Genomic DNA, 12,844 nt, shown 5'->3' on the forward strand with positions numbered 1-12,844 from the left:
ATTGTATTTTCCCAGATTTTGGTGTTTGCCGTGATTTTAAATATCACATACAGCAGCTGTGTCGGCCATCAGCTGTGGCTACTGACAAATATCCCTAAATCATGTTAATCTCTAAATGAGATTTTTGTCCATCCTTTATTCCTAACTTTGAGCCTTAGGAGGACATTTTTGGTGAACTGCAGAATCCCTTTACATCTTCAAGGCGTAGTCCTGCAATTTGCTATTACACCTTCACATTCAAAAAGAGACAGATTAACTAGAAAGAGTCTACAGACATGCTAGCGGCTCTGTGAGGTTGTACTTGCTTTGAGCAAAATGATAACATTAGCATGCAGACATGCTCACAGTGACAATGCTAACATGGTAAAGTATACCATGTCAGCCAAACATCAGCTGGTAATGTTCACCATCTTAGTTTAGCATTTGTTAATTAGCACTAAGCAAAAAACACAGCCTTGCATTATTGTATTGTAGTATTTGACAAATTTACTATGATAAAAACTATGATCAAAAGAGGGTGTTATAATAAACCACAAATGTCAACTAGAGTAAAGGTCAGTAGGATTCATCAGCTGGGAACCATGAATGTCTGAATGTATCATGGCAATCCATCCAATAGTTGTTTAGATATTTCAGTCTGGACCAAAGACAGACAAACGTTGCCACACTTAGAGGCCGAGATATCCCTTTTTTTAGTATGGATCATACATTTCCCATAATGCAACTTGATAACATATTTCATTAGACCCGCCCTGCCTGGTCTACATCAGCTGTTTGTAACTCAGCCTTTCTGTTGGCCTAAAACATGAACAACATTGAAAACGATCCAAAAGAAACAAATTGTAGTGAGAGGAAAAGTGGCCCCTCTTTGTCCCTGTTACTAAGGGACGCCTGTTTTTGTGTGGCAAAATAATTTGAAAGAAAAGCCAACAAAAGGCTACTAGATACATGAATGACCTGTCTGTGTGAGCTCAATGGTAGATGACTTGTTAACAACAATAACTATAACCACGGCAGACCCACTTTGACTTGAAGTGTTTTAGATAAAAACCATGCAGCCATCCCTTGGCCTAAAAATTAAAACAACGCCTGCAAAATTGTCTCCAGGTTCAGTCTAATTAAGGACAAACGATAGCGGCGGATCCAACTGTTCAGTACGGGACACTTTGTCTGTGCAAATAATTACATTCTGTGTGAGTATACACAAAAGATGAAAACTTATGAGGAATCTATGCTAATAAAACTCCAACAAGTTAAAAGAACTTTAGCTAGACAGTATGTCATATTCATGAATACAACCCCAATGTGTCAGAATTTGGATTCTTTTCCAATCCCAAAACAGGGAGGCAGAAACGTTCACGCTGTGCAGAAACTAGGCTACACTGTGCTTAACATGGCACCACACCGACTAATACAGGAAGAGGTTAACTTAATGCATTTGAGAGAGAAAGTGGGGGAGAGTTTCTCCCCTTCACACACAACAGTATTAAGGGAGGGGAGGGGAATGAAACTGCATTATTTTTAGAAGGAAATTATGTCGGTGCATCTCAGTAATTATAAAGCAATTCTGAACTGACTGATAGGCCTCCGGTGGACTCACAGCCTTATCTTTTCCCACCACAACTGCACAGACTCCTACATGCATTTTAATATGGTAATTATCGAGTGAATTCTAAACATTAACCAAAAGGAAAAGCTGGCGAAAGCATTTAAAATGGGATTCAGCCACCAGTTTCCTGTATCAACACAACTCGCGCCTCTCCCGCTTCCTGATTAGGAGGATTTATTCAGGGTATTTATAGCCCCTATCTCTTTTGTGTCTGCTGGCAGGCGCGCTATTTACAGTATTTTGCTGCCGTCATTTGGCTGATTTGCAAACGTGATAAACTTAGTCAATGAATGAGGCAGCTTATTATTAAAAAATAATATCATTGTTTAGCATAGCAGAGCACAGGCCAGTCTGAGCTGTTCTTTAAGACACAGTCGACATACATTGTTATGTACTACAATGAAGAATACTCTTGGAAAGCTGAGTTTGCAGATTGTTATTTGCTTCTGCACCTCAGCTGGGGGGGTGTTGTTTGACAACCTTGGTCCCAAAGTTGTTTTTTGCCAGCTAAAATAAATGGATACAGAGAGGGAAAGAGGGGGGGCGGGGGGCGAGGACCTCCCCACGGACTCCTCTATCTCCAGGCAAGTTTTTCTCTCGTTTGATGAAGCTCAACAGACAAGAGTTTCCTCACTGAGGCAAAGTTAAGGGGAAGCGGCAACTGCGGTGCCACGGCTGAAAACATCTTTACCCAAAAATCGGTTGCAGGGGGAGGGAAACCAAAGTTGCTCCTTTTCCGCTTTGTTTAAGAGGTCATGGAGGCCAATAGATCTGTTTGTTTCAAGTTTATGTTGGAGTGGGCTGCACTCAGATATCTTTAGATTTTAAAGAGTCCTCTCTCACTGGAGCACACGTCTGCTGTCAGTCTCCTTCTGACTCTACCTCTGCTTATTCCACAAGGAGAAAGCTACACTGGGATTGTAGCAGATGCATTTTTAATAGAGTGTAAAACATCAAAATCTAACATATTCTATCACGCTGTAGCTTGTAGTCTTGGTGAGTAAATGCCAGGGCTGTCCTGTATCACCTTCTGAGCTTAATTCAGTGTTGAGGTGTGACTTCTCTTCCTGTATTTACTTGCAGAAAACACAGCGAGGTGAACCTAAACACTGAATCCATGCCTTAAAAGCTGATCTGTTGCCGCCTCTCCAAAATTTGACCCTGACACCAACTCAACACACACAACCCCAATAATGGCCTGACTCCACAGGTGTTGCTGCAACAAAAGTTGCAGTAACAGCCTGTTCAATTCTACGTAGTGGAAGATAACGGAAACAGCATCTGAGACAAAAAGACCAACATGTCCGAATTTCTTCTCTCGCCCAATTGGACAACTTCCATGTATTCTGTGACATTGAGCCAAAGAACCACAGGCTTCACAGCCAAGTGACGATGGATGGTCCCAAGTTCCTTTTCATTCATAAAACCATAATCAGACAGTAAAAAGAATGTTTTTGCTGCTGTCAGGTGGAACAGTGAAGTCGATTCCTGGCACCCTACCGATCATATGTCACACATGTGTTGAAAGACAGGGTCACACGTCTCTTGGCCAATTCACAGCAAAAAAATTATAACTCTATGATCACTTAATTTGACATAGTCATAGTCTGATCTCAGAGTTAGGATTTGGTCAAAATGGCAAATTCAGCCACATCCGTCTGTCAGGTGTGTGATTTAAATGTGTTTTCGCTTTGAGACAAAAAGAGGCAGTCCTAGCAGGTGCTGTAGCCTTCACAGTTTTATTCTCTCTGTGTATATCTATGATTCCCACGCATGATTTGTCCTCTCTTCCATCCCTTTCTCTGTCTTCCTCACTCTTTCTCTTCCTCCCTCCTGGGTTAGCTTTGCAGCCTAGCCTGTGGGCTCAGGGATGTTGTATTAATTAACTCGCCTCACTGCACTCTCATCAAGCTGCCGGTAAATGGCCCCGCTCCAAGTTTCCCTCCCGGAGCGCACCAAGATGGCAGCATCCGTAAACAACTTCAAATTTACGGTGCTGCAGTCACAGCGGCGAGGGCCCTGCTACTCCTTACACTGAGGGAAGGCAGGCTGGAGCGTGCAATTCAAACAGAGCTTCGCTCCGCACGCTGCTGTGTGGTTTAATATGTAAATGCATTTTCGCTAGACTCAAACTACCATCGCAGTCATCTGTTTTTCCTCTACCTCTCTGACGTCTGTGATTTGCAATTGCCGCTCGGAACAAAGTGCAATCTTTTTTAATGTGCACTGCGGTACAGAATGTGCCTATTGCTCAGCGGTGTAGCAGTCATAAACAACTTTGTATACCTTTTATGTGGCATGATTAAAATGGTTGCAAATCTTTGTCAATATTAACATGGTTTGACAAGCAGACATGCAAATGACTCTGCTCCTCCGAGAGAGAGCAGCCTGTAATGAGGTAAATACTACAGTGCGATTCTGTAGCATTCGAGCTGAGAAAACTCAAGGTGGGTAAATACAACCAACAATCCCAGAGGATTTTCAAGCCCTATTTTAGCTTTGAAAAGCCACTACACATAATAAATTCCAATCAGGATGGACATTTTAATAAAGTGCTTTGTTAGAAAAGGTAATTAGTTTAAAGTATTCCCTTTTATTGCTTGTTTTTCCCATGTTTACCTCAGTACACATGATCAGCAGTGACAGTTTATTAAAGTCTTGACAGCGCATGTCTGCTTTTCATTTCTGTCTGCACTAAAACAAACAAACAAATGTTTCGCCAGAATAAAACATTAAAATCTGATTCACAATAAATCCATCCATATTAGTAAATCAATCAAAAATACTTAATGCAGAACCCAAAAGATCTATTTTTGGAGCTTCACAAAAACAGATGAGAAGTTTTACTGTCATGGATGGATTACTGAACAGGCCTAGGGGCCAGAGTGGTCAGGGAGCCCCTGGGCAGAAAGTCTCTTCATCTTCATATACTGAAGTTCAGCTGCAGTTTTTCAACCAACAGCAGCAAGAGCTCTGCCTTAAAGGTTCTGCTTTACCAAAGCCACACAAAAGGAATACAAAAAAAACTAAAAGAGAAAAACTAAAACTATAAAGAGACACAAAATGTCAACAAAGAGATGAACAATTACTACAAAGACACAAAAAGAGACAACACGACTACAGAGACACAAAATGTCTACAAAGAGAAGAGAAATGACTACAAAGAGACGCAAAACTACTACAAAGAAATGCAAAATTACGACTAAGAGATGCAAAACTAATACAAATAGATGCAAAATGACTACAAAGAGACGCAAAACTACTACAAAGAGACGCAAAACTACTACAAAGAGATGCAAAACTAGTACGAATAGATGCAAAATGACTACAAAAATGACCACAAAGAGACACAAAACTAACACAGAGATGCAAAACTAGTACAAATAGATGCAAAATGACTACAAGGAAATGCAAAATTACTACAAAGAGACACGAAATGACTACAAAGACACGCAAAATGAATACAAAGAGATGCAAAATGACTACAAAGAGATGCAAAATGACCACAAAGAGAAATGACTATAAAGACACAAAAAGAGACAAAATAACTCCAAAGGGACGCAAAATGACTACAAAATGTCTACAAGGAGATTATTACAAAGAGATACAAAATGACTACAAAGAGACAAAACAATCAAAAAGAGACTCAAAAGTACCACTAAGAGAGACAACACGACTACAAAACAAGGTTTGTGTCCTTGCTTATTGTGCTATTGGAAGAACTATTCCTTTCAATGTCGAGCACCTCAAATGCAGCCTCACACTGATTCCAACCTGAGTTGGTCAGGAGCATCCAAGTGAAATGCAATAAGCTAAGAAACAGAGTGTGAGTCACGCTACCAACAGTGCAACACAGCAGCTCTTCACTCTGAAGGCCAGGCACAGAAATACACCAACCTAGCATCATCCATAAACAATGATCTGAGGTTTTTTTTTCCTGTGGACATAGCTTCTGTCTGTTTTCTCTCTCAGTGGCAGCAGTGGATGAAAATAGCCCTCACAGAGACACACCCAGAAGAGAGTCAAATCAAACATCATTACTCCCTGGGTAAATATTGTGAGGAGATCTCATCTTCACTGGCTGCAGAGGAAATGAGCGACGAGGCACTATTCCTGGTGTGCTCTGGTCAGCCTTAAATCAGGCCTTATTACAGGAGAGCAGAAGCTGGCAAAGCAGCCGGCAGCTACTTCACCCTCCGCCTAACACACATGTAAACACGCAGCAGTGCAAAACTCACGTTCCATAAATGTATGGACACATCATAAACATGCAAAATGCATCCAGATGTGCAACACACAGAAACTGACTTCTAGGACAAACAGACACGCTCATGCTGAGCTTTCATCAAGGCCTCATGCATATATCAACACGCCCAGTGGGGTGTTGCAATCTGTCAAGAGTGTCCACAAAACCTCTATGTCCTCAAACACGCTTTTGGTCTCTTCACGCCCGGAATTACATTTAAGACATGCACACAAGACAATGCATGAGCAAGTTCATTAGAGGTTGTAAATCTAATATGCCTGCTTTATGGGGAAATTCTAGAAGTTCTACCATTGATGCTGGAAAAAAAAACATTAAACGCTGCTGCAGTCAAAGGGAAAATGAAATTACAGTAGTAAACCTGACTCAAGCATGCAACAGAGGGTATTCTGTGTTGCCCACCATCGTCATTCATATCATTTCCTGCAGTTGCTGTACAAGTGGCAGAAAATGGCCCGAACTGCAGCAGCTCATCAGTCTGTGTTGCTGCAACGAGAGAACCTGACACTGATGTTGAATCCAGCTACAGCTGCTGCACAACAGAAGAGGGACCTGAGATGATTTCTTGGGGATCTGACTAGAGAACTGTACAGAGTACAGTGACAGGTTTCATCAACATCATAATAGAGCTGCAACCAGGATATTTTTTCTCTAATGATAGCTAGTAAAATGTTTGCGATTGTTTTATCGATATCAGTGCCATATTGGAAAGTCATGTTAGTGATAATACAATGGTAAACCTAAACATTTATATAATAATGCTTGTGGTAAAGTAAGCTATGGATCCACCTATTGACTTAGCCTTGCTGGATTCATACCTTCTCTGACACGGCTGACAATATATTCTATTAAAGGGCTTTGATTAACTAGCTTGCAGATTATTTGCCTGATGGGTCACAGTTTCCAGTGTGAGCACAAAGGAGTTACTCAAGGATCTACTTTGAGTAATTTCCTGTTCACTATACATGAATTACATTGTATCACATTTAGGTACAATATGACTGAGTCATCAGCATATATCATAATGCTCAAGATACACACCTGGCCATTGAACAACTGCAGCTTGCTTTGACTAATCTCAAAAGAGCATGTCTAAAGCTACATGCATACAGTGCAGACTCAAGCAACATAAACAACAGGACGAATTAACAATCTCAATCCTCAAACTGGCATTCTTTATGAAATGCGTATTGAGTCTACTTGTCCAAACTCATCTATGTCAAAGCATTAACTGACAAATTAAAGGTGAAGCTAAACTTATAGAAATGAGGCCCGTTTCCCCAGATCCTTCAGACTCTGCAAGCCATCTGTCTCTCGGTCATAAATTGACATCATTTATGAAGGTGCAACAAATTTCACTCTAAAACCCAGAGATGTTATCTTTCACTGCGCGGTTTCTTCTCATGTGTATTTTGTTTTTTACTTGCAAATTGGACACACTCATTTTTTGCTCAATGAGTTTGAACTGAAATATATTTAATGTTGTGTCTGATCTTGATCTTAATATTTTATTAACTGCAGGACAGTAGGGGTTTAATCTTCTTTGGAGCAGCAGAAGTTCTTTTCAGCTCAACTATCTCAACTGTTTTTATCCTTATTTGTTAGTAGTTTTACAGAGCTTAATTGGACCAACTCTTTCACATAATAGTTTCTTAAATCTATGATACTGCCTACTGTAAACCCATTTGACCAGCAGGGGCCCCCAGTGAACACTCGCAGCCTGGAGGAGTGAACCCATTTTCAAAAAACTATTGGCTGGAAAGCCTCATTGCTTCAAGAAAGCCTTGCTTGCCCATCACTGAAGAACAAGACTTGTCAATAACAAGATGAGATGGGGGCTGCAGTCCTCAGTAGTTTCCTCCGAGCTGAAATTCATCTTTGATTTCCAAAGTCAACAGTCAGAGACATGGATTTCCTCTCTGTTCTCCTCACACTATTGGCGGGAGCTGAGAAAAAGGAGAGAGGAGAGAGGAGAGAGGCAGGGCAAGAAGCTATGTTTTGTTGATTGCCGTCCTTGTGCCGGCGGCTTGCCACAGCCGCTATTCTTGGGGCTTGTTTTGCGTGGGGGGTTGAGAGAGAGGAGAGATTTTGCCATGGCAGTGCAAAATGAGAAATGACACGGTTTCCCCAAACGTGGCGCCTCAACGGCCTGTTATGGATTAGTTAAGGCTGTTATTCTAATCTGCACCCCTTTTCTTCACTGCCTCATTATGGAACGGAGGTGCCAAGGCCTCATAGGGAGAATAACATGGAGTCGTTAGGGAAGATGGATGATGCCTTGCTGATGGAAGTCAGTGCGGATCGGACAGGGCTGGAGGAAGCCAAGCACCAACCATTTGTGATGTAACAACTTAAATCCAATCACTGAACATGTTTGACCGTGGACTACAAGAAATAGGAAGACAGCTGAACAAGGTCCTACACTGAGCCAAATGTCTTTGATGTCTGAAAAATGGAAAGATGATGCAAAAGAGAAGCATTCGACATTGTATACTGCACTATGTAAGCGTGGCATTTCTGTCAGTGGCAGCAGGGATAGAGGGACACCTCTGCATGTGGTGTATAAAAGAAAAGGGGGTCTTACTCCCTTTGACCTTCAACATTTAATTAATTTCAAGCCGGTCAAAAATGCTACTTTAACTCCATTTCACTGTTTTCAATTTAGCAATTGACTCATTTTAATTTGTGCGCAATCAACAAGGACCGCTGATCACCACTTATCCTCTCAAACAGACAGGTACAACACGTCTAACCCTTCGTAACAGCTCGCTGAAAAGAATGTGTCAGGACGTGCTTAATGGAAGAACTCGCACAAAGAGAAAGTACTTGTGAATTTACCTGTGAATTATTCGTGACGCCGGGCCATTAAAGGGATCATATACAAGTGACATAAAGGACGGCTATTCATCCACTCCACCCCAATCAGCTTAAAGGCCTTTTCATTTAAAATGCTCGAGAGCGTTTCATTGGTGGAGGAAAGACAATGTTCTACAGAGGACAAATGCTCAGTTAACAACTGTGCACGGATAATACTGTATATCAGAGGAAAGTAAGATGAGACAAATGACTCTTAGCCACTCTGTTATCAATTCAATGTTTTAAGCCTAGAATATTTAGGTTTTATTACTTTTCATTGACCTACAGGACAGTATCTCACATTCAGGTAAGTAGATAAACTTCATAGCGGTAACGCTTGCAAGGGATTTGTTGGTATGCAAAATGCCGGTGTTCCAACTTTTGCAGATTTGTCGCTTTTGTGCTCAAAAGTACAAACATCCTGCCATGAACAAACTCCTATTACTCCATTTATCTGTGCATGAATACAAGCTCTCAACATACAGAACTGGAGAAAACCGTGACACGAAAAAGGCCTTTGTGTCTCAGTTATACTGTGGAATCTGAACAGGAGGGTGGGTGCAAATTATAAATGAGCGTAATAGAAAATCTGGTGGGCCATAAATCACATCAGCAGACAGACCATATGCAAATATGTTTATGTGCGCATGCTGACATCAGCAGCTCTGGACAAAATGTGCGAGCATGTTTTATTTATCTCCTGTCCCATTACATACCATGCTACAGTATGTTAGGTTTCACAAGTGCAAGGGGTGGTTATGACGATGAGTGCAGCAAATGGGTGGCATGATAATGGAGGGACCATCTGTGTGACCCTGTCTTCTTCATTAACACACACAGAAATCCAGGGTAGGGTACAGAGAACATGTATAGAGGACACACTGCTGGAGCTCAAATCTGCACATACTGGCCATGTGGGAGCTGCAGGTCAAAGTATATCACTTTATAGCTACCGTACATCAAGGGCGTACAGGATAAATGTTTTTTATATCATAGAAAATGCAACCAATACGCAAAATTGTAATAGCAAAGACATTTTACTACTCCTTAAATCAGTTATTCCCAACCGTGGGTACTTGCACAGGAGGAGATGCTTCTGCAGCTGCCAGGGGAAATTATGATTTGATTAAAAAATACATATCCACAGTCAGCTGTAACACCTCAACACTTTAGATGAAAAGTGTGTGAACAAAATTTTAGTTAGCTAACTAAAAGTAATGGATAAATGGTTGATAGCTGGCTAAGAGAAATTTATTAGTTGCAGTTGCTAAATGTTGTGGAAATGGTTGAAATAGTTAGCTAAATGTTACGGATAAATCGCTGAAACATGTTTCTGCCACTCAAAATGGGACATATGCAAACTTGACCAAACCAACCTAAACATCAAAAAATTATTATAATAATGTCCACTTTTACATCATCATAAAATAGTGCCAAATAACATCCCAAATTAACACATTTAGAACTTGACAGGTTGACGACAAAAAAAGGTTGAGAACCACTGCATTAGACAGATCAGATGGTGCCACAGTAAGGTAATGACTGTTCCTCCCTTTTATGGTCCGAGTTAGTTTTGATTTGGCAGTTTCCATCAAAACACAATATTTTGGCCTTTACATAGCAAGCACTGAGACGTCACTCAAGATAAAATGGTGTCCTCTTCAAAGTTAAAAGCTCATTTTTGCCCCTTGTACTTCATTTTGTGATCTGAATGACTGCTTGTCCAAAGCATTCAAAAAAGGAGTCAAAGTAATTTTCAAGCACCAGTCAAAACTCTGATGATTCAGAGCGCTGCCAGAAAAAAAACCCACCGACTAAAAATCTGTTACTTTACATCAAATAACTAAGAGGGACGTGACATCAACTTACACCGACTCATCTGTGATGGCCGTTATCTGCTGAAACCTAATCCCATTTTTACTAGCAGCGTGTAATCACAACATGTAACTGGAGAATGCCCAATCACAGAACTTGTCTGCCATGATAACACCAGTTTCCGCTGGGAGAAGAGCCTCAAACACGCCAGATAAGAACCAAACATGCTGTCACTCAGTCAAAGCTCCTCACATCATTATCCGTTTCCAGTAAAGCACAACAAACCAGAGTTGAGTGCCATGCAACCTTAACATCGACATGCGGGCTGCTTTTAAATTGCAAAAATGACTCCTTTCATAGTAAAAACTGCTGTCAGGAAAGATTACTTCTGGTCTAACATGCAGGCTAATGGAACAGTAAATATCGCAGAGACTCTGAAAGCTTTTTAAGCAGCACACAGATTAGCCTCCTTATCTTCTGCTAGCCAAACAGAGTGCTAGAATGACTACATGATTGAGCATGCCATAAATATTGTTTTCTTTAAACTGAGCGACGTGCTGGAACTTTTATTTACCCAAACAATGAACACTTTAAGAAGCTTTCTTTACAAAAAGGCAGTGTGGTTTCCTCAGCGGCTCCCATGTGCGTCCTTGCAATGCCCCTAAAAACGACAGTCGGGCAGTGTGAGGTGGCAGCGCAGTGGGGAAGCGCACTTCAAAGCAGGCCATTTCATCTTCAGCGAGGCTGTCTGCCTCAAGTGGAGCATGAGATAAAAAAATGAAAAGGGGAAAAAAAAAAAATAAATAAATAAAATCGATACTCTAGATCAGGCGTCTTCCTTTAAGCCTCGTGCTGCTCTTTGTGATGGCACATTCAAGCCAGCACCTGAACTCTGCCCCAATTATGTGTTGTGGCAACTTGAAAATAGATTTGAATTGAAAGCTTTCAAAACAGTATATCTAAACTACTGTGCATTCGGTCTTCCTTTAACCTGAATGGCAATCTGCAGGAAAAGGGATAAACACAAGCCACAATCTAATCTACGGGCTGAGATTCAACTTTACAGCACAAAGTATTAATCAACAAGTGATCACTAAAACAAAGAAATGTTGCGTTTCAATAGCTATTTTGAAGCAAATGTACGAGATAATGTCAATAATTCACAAAGAATAATAATGTCGCTAACATGAATGATAGGTATTGCACCGACTGGAACGAGGTAAGTGGGCAAGGCAAGGTTAGCCCCCCCCCTGCTTCCAGTCTATATGCTAAGCTAAGCTAAGGTCTCCTGGCTGCGGCTTCATATTTACTGTACCTATGACATTGGTATTGATCATATCTAAATGAAGAGAAGGCGAATAAGCATATTTCCCAAAATGTCAAACTATTCCTGTAAATGGTGCATTTGACCTACTTGAACAAATGAATAAATACGTTTTAAAGAGCAGAGCAATCACATACAGTAAATAAAATAATGGGTGTGCTTTTTGTGTAACCTAAAACAGGGATAGATTTTTTTTTTTTTTTAAAGTTAAACAATCTTAAATTTAAGACAAAATGGTGTAAAAATGTGAATCGCTGACATCTTTGTGTTAAATTGGCAAAATCATTTTTAGCAAACAGGAAAAGGGAATGATGGGATCCATTCACAAAGCTGCATTGCCCTTCAACTTATTTATTGATGTACTGAACATGGAAAAAATCCAAAGTATCCAAACACAAAGTAAAGAACATGTACATCCTTTTAAATACTCAACAAAAGATATTCTATTCCAAAAAGGCTGTGAACCAAGTCAGACTATACAACTTCAAATAAATAATCATTCTCATATTAAGAATTGAGATAAGAGGGGTGGGAGGGAACATTTTTCCATGCCAGACCATCAGCACAATTTGTCAAGACCAAATAATCATGAAGTTACAAAAAGAAAAATTATTTTCAACAATGACAGGTCAGGCATGAAAAATGTAGTCTCTACCCCACAGCAGCAAGTATCACAACTCATCTAGACTTAAATTTAACTTGTACAAGTAACACAAAGAAGGAATAGATAAACAAGAAAAAGCAGTCGCAAAGATAATTATATAATGCATAGCACACTGCTCATTTAAGGGGAAGCATGACTAGTAATTGGTTTAAATACCAAGCAGGATGCAGGTGCAGTATTCAGTGCATCCGAGGCTCGACCAGCCTCCATTTGTTCAAGATGAGTTAGATGTTGTTCGACAAACTCTTGCAACCAATTTTGCTATCGTTAATGGAACTGCTTCACTGACCTTCCCCCAAAGTGAATAAAGCA

This window comes from Enoplosus armatus, chromosome 23 (genome assembly GCF_043641665.1).
Source record: "Enoplosus armatus isolate fEnoArm2 chromosome 23, fEnoArm2.hap1, whole genome shotgun sequence".
NCBI classification, from domain to species: domain Eukaryota; kingdom Metazoa; phylum Chordata; class Actinopteri; order Centrarchiformes; family Enoplosidae; genus Enoplosus; species Enoplosus armatus.